This window comes from Balaenoptera physalus, assembly GCF_965194825.1.
Source record: "Balaenoptera physalus genome assembly, chromosome: 21".
NCBI lineage: Eukaryota > Metazoa > Chordata > Mammalia > Artiodactyla > Balaenopteridae > Balaenoptera > Balaenoptera physalus.
In genome coordinates, this window is record NC_138902.1 from 31,523,326 (window position 1) to 31,535,861 (window position 12,536).

The 12,536-nt window shown below is 49.6% G+C and overlaps 1 protein-coding gene across 2 annotated transcripts in view; it reads left to right on the plus strand.

The window, feature by feature from the left end:
* Nucleotides 1-2,144: 2,144 nt before the first annotated feature.
* The window catches only part of ACSL1 (acyl-CoA synthetase long chain family member 1), a 67,518-nt gene continuing 57,126 nt past the window's right edge, over nucleotides 2,145-12,536 (plus strand). The window contains exon 1 of one of the 2 annotated variants that reach the window (XM_082444805.1): nucleotides 2,145-2,786. The gene's annotated coding sequence lies outside the window, so the exon portion shown is untranslated. The remainder of the gene's footprint in view (nucleotides 2,787-12,536) is intronic. The other variant, XM_082444804.1, reaches the window with a different exon arrangement.

Here is a 12,536-nt window from a genome sequence, read left to right on the forward strand (position 1 = left end):
GAACTTTCATTTAATGAGAAGACTGAGGCCAGAGGATGGCAATCCTTGTGACACCCTTCTAAGGTACGTACTCTTAATCTCGTTTTACAGAGGATGGAATGGGGCTTTATGCAGGTTGGCCCAACCCCAAAGCCTGTGTTCTCAACTTCTGTGCAATACTGCCACCCATCAAGTCTGTATCTGATGGTCACAGGACAACCCCATAAACTGTGAAAGTTTTTGAAATGATTACGGAGCAAAGGTTTTTTAAAAAGTCTTTGTGACCACCAGAAGGGTAGGATAGGGAGGGTGGGAGGGAGGCGCAAAAGGGAGGGGATATGGGGATGTATGTATATGTATAGCTGATTCACTTTGTTATACAGCAGAAACTAATACAACATTGTAAAGCAATTATACTCCAATAAAGATGTTAAAAGAAAAAAAAGTGTTAGTGCCGAAAAGGACCTGAGAAATGATTTCATCTAGCCCCCTTAATTCCCGACGGGAAACCTGAACTTCTGGGGAGTGAAGTTGCTTCCCAGCATCACACAGTAGCTTCTGCCAGCAGGCTAGGAATTGAGATGCAATCCCCGGTTGTGTGCCGGTCCCAGTCTAGAGCCTGAATTAAGGGCTAGAACCCAGGGACAGGCATGCTCATTAGGAGAAAAGTGTCCTTGGAGAGGGAAGGGATAAGAGGAGGCAGCCAATAACAACTGTGACATGTTATGGGTGGAATTGAGGGCCCCCCCCCATTTATATGTTGAAGTATTAATCCCTAGGACCTCAGAATGTGACCTTATCTGGAGATAGAGTCTTTACAGAGGTAAGCATGTTAAAGTGAGGTCATTATTGTGGACCCTAATCCAGTTGGACTGGTGTCCTTATAAGGAGAAATCTGGACACAGGCACATATGGAGGGAAAGCCACACAAGGAGACATAGGGAGAGGATGGCTCTAGAGAGAGGCCCGGAACAGAGTCTCCCCACACAGCCTTCAGAGGGAAGCAACTCTGCTCTCACCTTGATTTTGAACATCTAGCCTCCAGAACTGTAAGAGGATACTTTCCTGTTGCTTAAGCCACCCAGTTTGTGGCACTTAGTTATGGTTGCCCCAGCACACTAATGCACCACAGACCTTGGGAAGCATCTGAGGCGGTACCGGGGCTGAAGGACCGGCAGGAGAAGCCAGGGGGCAAAGGAGGGGCTGAAATGATGAAATCACGGGTGGGGAGAAGGAGACACAGGCAGAGATCTAAATCCAGGGTTAGCAAGTGGAAACCCATACAAATGAAAGTGGAGTCCATTTTTTTCTTTTAAATGGAGAGTCAAGATCTAGCAGATCTAGATGGAGAAGGGGGCCTAGAAGTGAGCTGTTACAGAGGCCGCTGGGGTGTGGGCTGCCTCATCATCAGTGGACCACCGTGCAGGAAGCAAGTACTGCTGCCACGTTCAGATGTTCTGGAGCAGTGAGAGAAGCCCAGGGGAAGTCCTTAGGAGGTTATCATGGAGTCAGCTGCAGTCTGCTTTGAGGTCTCCGTGAGCACAAGTTCACCAGAATGTAAGCACAAGTACACTTGTACTGTACTGTACAGTGTACAAGTACACTTGCGCAGCCTATTATGGACGTGCTTTGGAGGCCGACTGCCTGATTTCCCAGTGACTTGCCCTCACTAGCATTCAACCTCTCTGGGCCTCAGTTTCTGCATCTGTGAAAAGGGAATAATGACTGCACCCACCTCATAGGGTTATGATGAAGATTCAATAAGATAATGTGTGTGAAATGTTTCAGTAAAATTCATCTGTCATTATTAGAGGTGTTTATTATAACAATAATTCTTCTCCTGCCTCCAATTCCAAGCAGTACTAGACAAGAGCCCTCCACGCACCGCGGGGCACAAGCGCCACGGTAACTGGGACCACCGGTATTAGAGGTTAAGGATACTGGCAGGCCACAGGTGCTAAGAGGAAAAAGTAACATTTGGGCTACGAGCCTGAAAAATATTGCGTTGGCTTCTGAAAGCCCCAAATCGGCATCGCATGCTCGCAGACAGAAGTCCTCAAAATCGCACAGCCAGGACTGAGCAGTGGACAGGCCACAAGAATTGTCAGGTGAACACTGCCCTTGAGCGATGTCGAGCCTGCGCTCTGCTCCACCTATACCCGGGCTCACCCGTCCGGGTTGCTTCATGTCCAGGGCTCTGCAGAAATCCAGACCAGAGCCTTCCCAGCCAGGGAGTGTGGCGAAACTCTATGTGGGGGCCGTAGTGAAACCAGGTTAAAAGGGGTTGCGCACGTCGCTGCCGAAGAAAATAGGAAAGGAAAATCCTCGGGCCCCCAGGGCCCCTCCCTGCAAAAGCCCCCGCCCGCCAAGGAGTCAGCGGGGCACGCAGTTGGGGGTGGAAGTCGCAAAAGGGCGTTTCCCGGCCGCCTCGGCACCACAGCCTTCCGGGCTGAGCGACCACAATTTACCCCTTGCCCTTCCTCGGACTCGTTATGAAATCCACGGCAGTTCGGACGACTAGAGATACGTGTGCCCCGGGCCTTTCCGCGCCCTCCCGGCATGCGCGCGACCAGATGGGAAGGCGAGCGCTCGGCGGGCGGGGCGGGGCCTGCTGTGGGGGCGGGGCCTGAGGGCGGGGTGGGCGCGGTACGAGCACCCGCCGCAGCCTGGCTCCAAGGCGGCAGGGCCTGGGGCGTAGCCAGCGCACGCAGCGGCGGCGGCGCCCTTAAATAGGATCCGGAGGCGGCTAGGGGTCAGCAGTGGGCTGCGGTGACAGCCGGCGGTGGACGGGAGAGTCTGTGGAGGAGGTGAGTGCTCCTGCCGCGGGGAGCCGCATCCGTGCCCGCTGCGGCGCCGGCGTCTCGGCGGGGCGCGGGGCTGAGGCTGCCCTGCCGGCCGGAGCCCAGGAGGTAGCGGCCGCAGCGGAGGCACGCGAACAGGGCCTCGGCTCGCAGGGACGTTCCGCTTTTCCGGCCTCTGCCCCGCGGTTCCTCGGGTTCCCGCCGCAGCGGGGCCTCCGGGCCGCCCTAGCCGCCGCCGCTTCCTGTGCCGGAGCCGGGGATGCCGGCACGCAGCTCCCCGCGGGCGGCGCGGGCTTGGGGCTGGTGCACGGCGTGGTGCGTGTGACGCGCGCCGCCGGACCGGGTCCTTGTTTGTGTGGCGGCGGGGATCGGCCCGGTGGGAAGCCGGACCCGGAGCTGCAGATAACAGACGATGATCCCGCGGGGCCGTGACGGTGCTCTCTGGGCCGCGGCCTCCCTCCTGCCCCCGTGGCGGGGTTTCAGGCGCGCTCGGACCGCGCGTGGAAGCATCGGAGCAGGCGGTCTCCCAGCCTCGGCGTGACGGTGGCCCCTGCGCGCAGCGCCCGCGGGAGGGTCAAAGGCAGCATCAAAAGCCGGTTGCCACCATGTGGAAATTCTCGCGGTGCCTGCAGAGGAGTGCCCATATCCGCTGCACATGGCCGTGATGGAGTCATTTAAAGAGCCTGGCATGTTTTGAAATTAGGAAGCAAAAATCATGTTATCTATTACCTTGTAGCCTAGACGGTGACTTGAATGAACACGTGCACGAGAACCTAGAGACAGATGCTCCTGCTAATCAGTGTGTACGTTAGAATTGCAAACTCCTTCCCCACCCCACTCGCTTTCAAGGTTATGGAGCTTAACTAAGACCATTATAAAAGTGCCTTTGCCTTTGAAAGTTCAGACTTTTAAGCTTCTTGTTGGTGCAGGAATATACAGAGTGCCCTAACTGTTAATATCCTTACTTTTATTTTTGACCTTTGCTTAGCGTAAGAGACACTGGTTAAATTTCACAGTTTCTGACACAAATTTCACCTGTGATTATCTCATTGTAAATAATTATTTGCTTAACACAAACAAAAAGCCAGTCAAAACCTCTGGTTTGATTCAGCATTTTCAGGTGGAGGTGGCAGGTTAGATTGGCTTAAAACTTAAGGTCTGAGTTGACAGTCTGGTTGGGTGGGCTTGAGAAGGTGGGACTTTCAAAGGAACCTTCGCTTGCCATCAGGGTAGAGCCAGTCCTGGGAGACTTTCTTATTCTGACTCAACTGGGAGCATCCCTTCCCAGTATGAAACTTGACTCCTCATTTGGAAAAGACTGCATTAGACCAAAGTCTTTCACAGCTAAAATTCTGTGACTAGAAAAAGCAAACCCTGAAGAGCAGCACACTTCTTACCTCCCTCCCTCACTTAAAATAAGATAGACGCATCATAGACCATGTGTTACAGATTTCTGTTTTCTGCATTTGCTGTAAAATGAAAAGACTTTTATTAAATCACCCTTCTCTCACAATTATAAGCATGTTGACCTATTTCCTTCCCGTCTCTGTTATGCATAGTTTGGCAGTATTTTTATTATTGTTGTGGGGAGCCTGACTAAAAAGAATCTCTGGGCTTTTAAATTTGGGGCATTTAAGAGATAGATACTTGTGACAAAGGCAGGTAGAGACAGGTGTCTATTTATATCACAAAGGTCAAGTGTTCATAACTGTCTCTGCTTCTGGTTGAGAATAGCTGACAGTGTGCCGCATGCCACAGTGTCCTGCTTGATATCCAGGGCTGGCTACATCTTTGGTTTTTGATGTAGCTGTCCTGTGGAAGTTTGGAAGAGGGGCTGGGGAAAGATCATGTTGTTTTGTCATTACAGCTGGGGATTTCCCCTCTCTCCCTTGAAGTTTCACTTTTCTGGAAACAGCGAGACTGTAGGAATAGTAGTAATTTCTAGATGTGATACTCAGTAACCTTGGGGGAATAGATAATTTTTTAAGGTCGGTTGCTGAATTTATTGTGCAGATTTGCCACCTATGTCCATTATTCTTTTGCATTTACTATCTGTTATAACCAAATTCTGTCAGTGTTGACAGAATTAATCACGTTTTGTGAACAGTATTGTTTGGATGATGCAATGCGTTAGACTCCTGTCTTAGAAAATACAAAAGAACATCCTTTAAGGCAGCTCAGAGCTGTAGTTATCCTAAGTCCTCTTCAAGCTCTGCTCTCTGACAGGCCGTGGCCAGTCAGGAGGAAGATCAAAGATGCCAGAGTTTCTATTGAAGGTTATCGGTCCAACTTGATGTCCAGACAAACACATTAGAGTCACTTTGCTTTGACGCTCAGGGAACAGAGAAGGTGCCAGGGGTTGAGTTTGAGTTTCAACGTTCTAGTACTTAAAGGAGCTTTGGAGAGCTTTTAAACAAGCACAGACCCTGAAGTCATAGCTGGACATGATGAACTAGAAGGTAGAGGCAAACTTACCAGTGCCTGTGTCCACAACTCCATGCCATTTCCTCGCCCGTTCCTCATCTAAAATGCTGAATGCCAGCTCTTAAGAAATCCTAGTTTGTGTAAGCTCGAGGTGATACATAATTTGTACCACAGTGACAAGAGAAAAGGGTCACATAATTTGAGTTCGGTTCATTTTTCTGCTTTCTCACATCCTAACATTTAGAATTTCTTAACTGTGTTGGAGGCGACACAGGTATTAGTCATAACTTTTGTGGAATCAAGAGGGAAGGGTGAAATATGACAGAGCCTTCCCTGAAATTTGGCCGGCTTGGAGGGATGGCACTTTCTTTGGCCAAAAACTTAGCTGGAGGTGAGGACTGTTTTGCTGCTGCAGAAGAATACATTTGGCTGGATGCCAGCATCGTGTCTCTAGAATCTAAGATTTCAGGACTGGTGGCTCCATGTAGTTTTCAAGTTTTATATAAAAATTTGAAAGCTGTCTAATATCTAAGTCAAAACCATTTGCCTCAGAAATCTGTATGTATAAATAAAATTATATATTTATATAAATACAGTATACAATAAGACATCATTTTTATAATATATACATTTAATGTTGTAATAAAAATCTATGCTTGTTATAGAAAATTTGTGAACTATAAAAAATAAATCTGGGAGTTCCCTGGTGGCCTACTGGTTAGGATTCTGGGCTTTCACTGCTGTGGCCCGGGTTCAGTCCGTGGTCGGGGAACTGAGATCGTGCAAGCTACATGGTATGGCCAAAAAAAACCCCAAAAAACAAAGACCTCTCTTCAAGAGATTGAATATTATTAACATTTTCATGTATTTCCTTTTTGTGTTTTTCCAGATTTTTTTTTTAAGCTTAGGTGTATATTTTTAATCGAAGATAAAATTTTTGATAATTTAATTTTAATCACCTAAGTTATATCATGAACAGTTTTTTTCATGTGGTGACATACTTTTGAAAAAAATGAGTTTTGAAGGTGACTGCCTTATATGGTTTATGGGATATGCCATAATTTATTTACCTTTCCCCTATTGTTGGATATTTAGGAACAACTGTCTATTTCAGAACAGTTCACCAAGCTTCTTATATATTCCAATATATATATTTTTAAGTTTGGGCATGTTCTGCTTTAAAATTGTTGAAATTGACAATGATTTGGAAATTATTTTTATTAGTGTATGGTTTTAATGGACTTCTGGGTTCATGTGTTCTAGTCAAAAGCTGTTGAAATAAGGATTTCATGCTTTGGAAAGATAAGTGAAAAGAAGTTAGGGCATCACAGGAGGAAATGTGGCTGCCTTTTGCACCATTTCCTCATTCTGGAGGGACTTCTGTTAAATGTATTATCTGTCCATTTGCACACTTATTTGGCCGCTATAGAAGTTGGCACTTTTCCCACAGGTTTGTAGTGGGGAAATGTCCATATACGGAAGGCCAAAATGCCCTGAGTACCATTTATTCTTTTGTTAACCAGAGTAAAGAGAAAGTTCCTGCAGGAGCTCGTCTCTCCCTCCAGACTCAGCTGTCAGCTGCAGAGCAGGACAGTGTCAGCTGAGGGACAGGATAGGGGGTAACGACAGCTAACAGCGCCAGGCACTGTTCTTGGTGCTTCAGATCTGTTAACGCAGTTAATCCTCCCAACTACCCTGTAAGGTAGGTCCTCCTTTTATCCATATTTTACGAAAGGTAAAGGAACAGGTGCAGGGATTAAGTCTCCCAAACCAGGGTTTGAACCTAGGCAGTTTGGCTTCAGGGCCAGAGCGCCTAATGGCTTGGCTCTGCTTCTCTCTTTTTTTATAAATTTATTTTATTTATTTATTTATTTATTTTTGGCTGTGTTGGGTCTTTGTTTCTGTGCAAGGGCTTTCTCTAGTTGCGGCAAGCGGGGGCCACTCTTCATCGCGGTGCGCGGGCCTCTCACTATCGCGGCCTCTCGTTGCGGAGCACAGGCTCCAGACGCACAGGCTCAGTAGTTGTGGCTCACGGGCCTCGTTGCTCCGCGGCATGTGTGATCTTCCCGGACCAGGGCTCGAACCCGTGTCCCCTGCATCGGCAGGCAGATTCTCAACCACTGCGCCACCAGGGAAGCCCATTGGCTCTGCTTCTTGAACTTGAAGGGTTCTTAGTCCAGGGGGGCCTGGAAAGTTCTAGATTATCCAGCAAGACTGAGGACAGAGCTGGTTCTTCTTCCATATCATTGCTCCTTGGTCATCCCCTGTCTCATTCACACGCTGTCTTTACTACCAGCGGGCTGAAACGATAACAGATTTTGATTCAGCTCCATTCGGCGAGTGATAAGATCACTTGCTACACAGCTGTGACTTTCTAGAAAATTAAAGAGTAAAAGGCTTTGCCTGCCCTGGAAGTTAGTCTTGTTCTAGACCGTGCTGGAAACGTTTAATAGACAGGAGAATAGAATTGTGGATTTGCAGGGTTTGAAGGCACAGAGGTATAGTCCAGTGGTTATGGCCTCCTTTCCTCAGGACAGTTTTAGGCAGAACCCCAGTATATGAAATAAATAAAAGCAGGGCTGCCATGGTTTAAGGAGGGAGGGGTGGGAATCCCAGATCACAGAGACTCGAGACGCGGTTGCTTCCTCACCTCTGAGACACTCCAGCGCACCCCAGGTTTCCTGGGTCCCTGAGCCTAACTCACTCATCGCCCGATGCAGTACCTGGTGCAGGAGAGGAGGTGACTTACCGAGGTTACACAAACTGTGTTCCCCTCGGGCCGTGGCACACAATGGAGTCTGTTCCCGGGCCCTATGCCTGTTCGAGGAATGGCTGGACCTCGGTGTCATGCTTGACTTGAGCCCCACCATCCTGCCAGTCAGCAGGTTCTGCTTATTCTGTCCATGCATTTCTTCCTTTCATTGTCCGTGTCACTGCCCGAATCCAGAGTCTGCCGCCTCTCGTGTAGACGGCAAAAGTCCCCAGTTACAAAAAGAGGGGGGATGATGACTCTTCCTAACACAGAGTTCGGATCGAATCCCTCCTCCGCCCAGAAGCCTTCCAGGGTCCCTCTGGAAGGCCCCAAGTCTTCACATAGCTTGGCTGTCGGGGGCTTCTGGGGTCTGGTTCCAACCTGCTGTTTCCCATTAGTCTCCCAAACCACCGTGAGCTGGGACTTTCGGAAAGAGACTCTGGTGGCACAGGGTTGAACCCAGGCCTCTGCACCCATGACTCTGTCTTCCACCCGACTTGCCGTCCCGTGCCCCGGCCGAGCCTCCCGGGCCTGTGTGCCTGCCGTCCCCTGTCCGCAGTGACGTTCCTCGTCCCACCCTCGTTGCTCACCGCTCCGCTCTTCAGAGGCACTTTCCCCAGAGGGACCCTCGCAGTCCTCAGACTCCACGTCGCTCCCTGAAACCCTCGGCTGACAGCAACTGGTGGTTAAAATGATGAAACACTCCCATTCCGGTTAGAAGACAGCTGCTACCCCAAGAGCCCTCACCCCTAATTCAGAAACTGAAGGGTTAGCGCCTGTCCGGGGAGGCTCTCCTGAACCCTGTTCTGGGGGTTGGGCTCTTCTTTTCCAGTTGGTTGGTGCCTGGCTGTGCTGGTTACTCCGCGTTTTGAGTGGCACCCCCCTGCCCTTCCTTTGCCTCTTCGTACACGCATAGCTCACTTCCCCACTAGGTCCCCCAGCCACGCACTGAGCTCTGTGCACTTAGCAGACCTAGTCACTGCCGTTTCTGTGTTTTCAGCAGCGTTTAACACAGGGCCTCGCTGCTAGTAAGTCCTTAGTATTATCTGATGATTGATTGAGACCAGGAGACATTCAGATGGACAGATGTCTCATAGACGGTGTCACTGACAAGAATGTACATTTCATCGGTCCAGGGTTGTATGTTATGATCCTGTGCAAGGCTTAGATCTTGTAGCTGAGATCAAGGTGTTGAAAATCTCCGGAGGCGCCCCAGACTGAGCAGCTGGCAGGGACCTTGCTGTCACACTGTCCAACCAACCAGCTCACCGGGGAGGGACCCGCAATGCAGAGGGTATGCCCAGCAGCCCGAGCAGGCTAGATGCCGGAGGCAGTGCGGGGCTGTGTTTCCCCTCCTGGCATGAGTCAGAGAGCAGCACGTCAGACTCCAGGGCCTCTCTGGAGGGCACGCAGGGACTCTAGCCGAGGTCCCGGGACAGACCGCCTCCGATGAGCCAGGCCCTTAGCCTGCCGGGGGCCCTTGCCTAGAGTCTCCTTCCTCCAGAGCAGCCCCCCTAATCCGCTTGGCCTCGGCACTAGCCCGGGTGCCTGTGACCTGTGCTGTACTGCCCTCCCCGGCACGCTTCTTTCCATCACAGGGCGACGCGGAGTATTTTTGTCTCCCCCTGGATGGAAAGTCCGTGTGCAGCTTGGGCCGGCACTGTTACCCTGCGTCCGGGGCACTGCGGGCTTTTGCAGGCGCTCCGGTTAGCAGTTGTATTTACTGCTGCCCGTAGTCGGGAACTGACAGAGGCTCTAGCCAGGCAGGTGACAGAGAGGAGGTGGAGCGCTGGTCTCCAAGATGGGGTGCATGTGCCCCGGGTGGGGAGAGACCATCTATTAGGGTGCAGGTGGATGTATTAGAACTTCTGTAGATATTTATTTTTTAGCTTTCTTTTTAAATTCATAATTGTATGTTTCATAATGTTCAGAAAATATTTGCACATGTATACAGTTTATAAATAAGTACATCTACATATTAGGGATACATTTACTTACGATTTTTGATGCATTATCAAAAGTTTAGAGAGCCAGAAAATTAACTCCTTCTCTGCCACCAGTGTGGCAAGACCCCTCCAAATGCCATTTTTAAAAGAAAGGAATTTGTTAGTTAAGGGGGGATAGACACTGCTTTGTGACACTGGGTTGTGATTCGTGTCAGATTGGCCTCTCACTTTAGGAGAGCCAGGTTAAATCTGGAAGATGTTTTTGCCTTTGGCCAAAACTTGACAATGTGGAAAGAAGCATCCTTAGGACAAGGATTTCATTTTTTTCTGTTTTATTCACTCCTGTGCCTCAGGCAGTGCTGGATGTAGAGTGGGTGCACCCTAAATAGTCTCAGTGTGTATATATGTACCTTCTTCTTGCATGACGATTAAATATCATGCTGGGTTGGACACTTCAAGTCAATATTTGAGTTGGCTTTCTTTGTTTAAACCTTTGGTCAGTGGCAGTTTACAGCATCTGTGCCCGTTTTACTCCTCTTAACTGAGTTCTCAAAGCTGTAGGATCGTAGAGCTAAAACGGGCCTCAGAAGTGTCACCTGAACGATGAGATGTTTGGGATTTTCTTTTAAGTTGTTTTTTAAGAATGAAACAATGCTGACAAGATGTTGATCATTATTGAAACTGAAGCTGGGGTTATTATGGGTACATGGTGGCTTCTTATACTACCCTGTATACTTTTGAATAGATTTGGAAATTTTCATAATAAAAGTTTAAACAAAACATAAAGGAAATATAAAGACCCAAAACTAGCGTCACCTGTTCCGAGGAGGTACGGCCAGATGGGACAATCTCTTTTTTTTCCCCTTCCTTCTTTTAAACGCTGGGTCATTATTCTATAATCCTCTGCAACTGGTTAGATTCGTTTTGTCTTTAGCTTCCCCAGGGCTAATCACCTCTTACAGTTACCTGAACTCTGGGTGTAACCCTCGCTCACCGAGGCCTCCCTCATCCCTTCTCACACAATGAGCCAAATCCTGCTTAAACCTTTTCTCTGTTTCTCCTGTCGCTTCCTGCTGCACCACTGAGGGTGTCCCCTGAGCTGAAATCCGTCAACCCTCAAAAGTGGATTTCTCCCAAGTTTGGCAGTAGCTGGCCTTGTTCTCTCTCTGGGTAGAAATCTGCCTTTTATTCTGTGTTCCCTCACCCCCGCTTTGTTAGCCATTTCTCTGGTTTATCTGTCCCTTTGGAACCTTGGTCTGTTTTCAGAAGTGTAAGTGTCTCTACCCAACCTTGTGTCCCCTCAGCCTCCTTATCCAGGTCATTGACATTTGATCACTGCAACCTGTGGGAGCTGCAAGGGCTGGTCCTGCTTCCTCTCTGGCTCCTGCACCAGCTTTGCCCAGACTGCCGCCAGGCTGCTCTCCTGGGAGAGAGGAGTGTCGGGGCCTCTGGTTTATGTCACTGTTGTCCTTAACCTACCCGCCACCCCGAGTGCTGCCAGCACAGGCTGGGCCTTGGCGTTTCCCCACCCCCAGCTGCCTCTGCCTGTTCCTGTCTAGCTCTCGGCTCACTGGACCGCCCTTCCTCTGTGCTCCAGCCCATACACAGTGCTTTCTCCCCTCTGGCGCCTGGAGCCCAGGGCCCTGCATAGTTTGGTTAACTCCTGCAAGTGTGTTAACTCCTGCAGGTGCATTAACTACTGCAGGTGAGTTAACTCCTGCAGGTGAGTTAGCTCCTGCAGGTGAGTTAGCTCTTGTAGGTGAGTTAACTCCTGCAGGTGTGTTAACCCTTACAGGTTAGGGCAGACGGTGAGAGCTTAGATATGTATTTTCTGGGAGGGGCTTTCACCCCATCTGTCACTTTGCTGGAAGGACAGGTTACCACCCGGGGCCCTTTCTGGAGCAGGTGGGAAATACATAAATACAGGAGGAAATGAACTGACCTGACCTAGTTATAGCTTGTTTATCTTGAGAAACTAAAAAAAAAAAAAAAAAAAATACAGCAAAGTACAAACAGTAATAAAATCATAAAACAAATACCCGTAGAATTGATGGCTTTTTTAACAATGGGCTGTTTTCTTTTTATGTCCTGCCATCACCCGGAGTTTCTGGGTGGGTGGGATCCTGTTATTTAGTCCCAAATGCCAGGACTGCGTGGCCAGCTTTTGCCTCTTTGAGCATCACCTTGGAGATGCTCTGTGGTGCTGGTGACAGAAGGGGCGAAGCTTCCCTCTGTCCCCCTCCCTTCCTTGTCCCCCGGGGGCCTACGCAGGCAGCAGGGGGGCTGACTCATGTCTTGCAGCTCACGGGGCACAGCCAGTACCTGGACGGAGAGCTCCGTGCGTGTGGGCCTAGCGTTCTTTCATGATTCTGTTCTGCCTCCTCCCATGGCCACTACAGGAAGTTGCTAGCTTTGGACAGAGCATCTGAAGGGGCCCCAGGACTTCGGTGCCTTCTCTGTGTGCAGCTCCTCAAACAAATGGACCTCCTCCCGGTCCTGAGGCCCTTAGAGGAGAGCCCCTGCCAGCTGGGTCCAGCCCTGGTCGTTGTGAAAGACATGGGTCCTGTTTCCTGTTCGATTGTTGTCCCCTTCTCTCGGGGTGCCTTCTGCTTCAGGGTTTACTTTGTGGTTCAT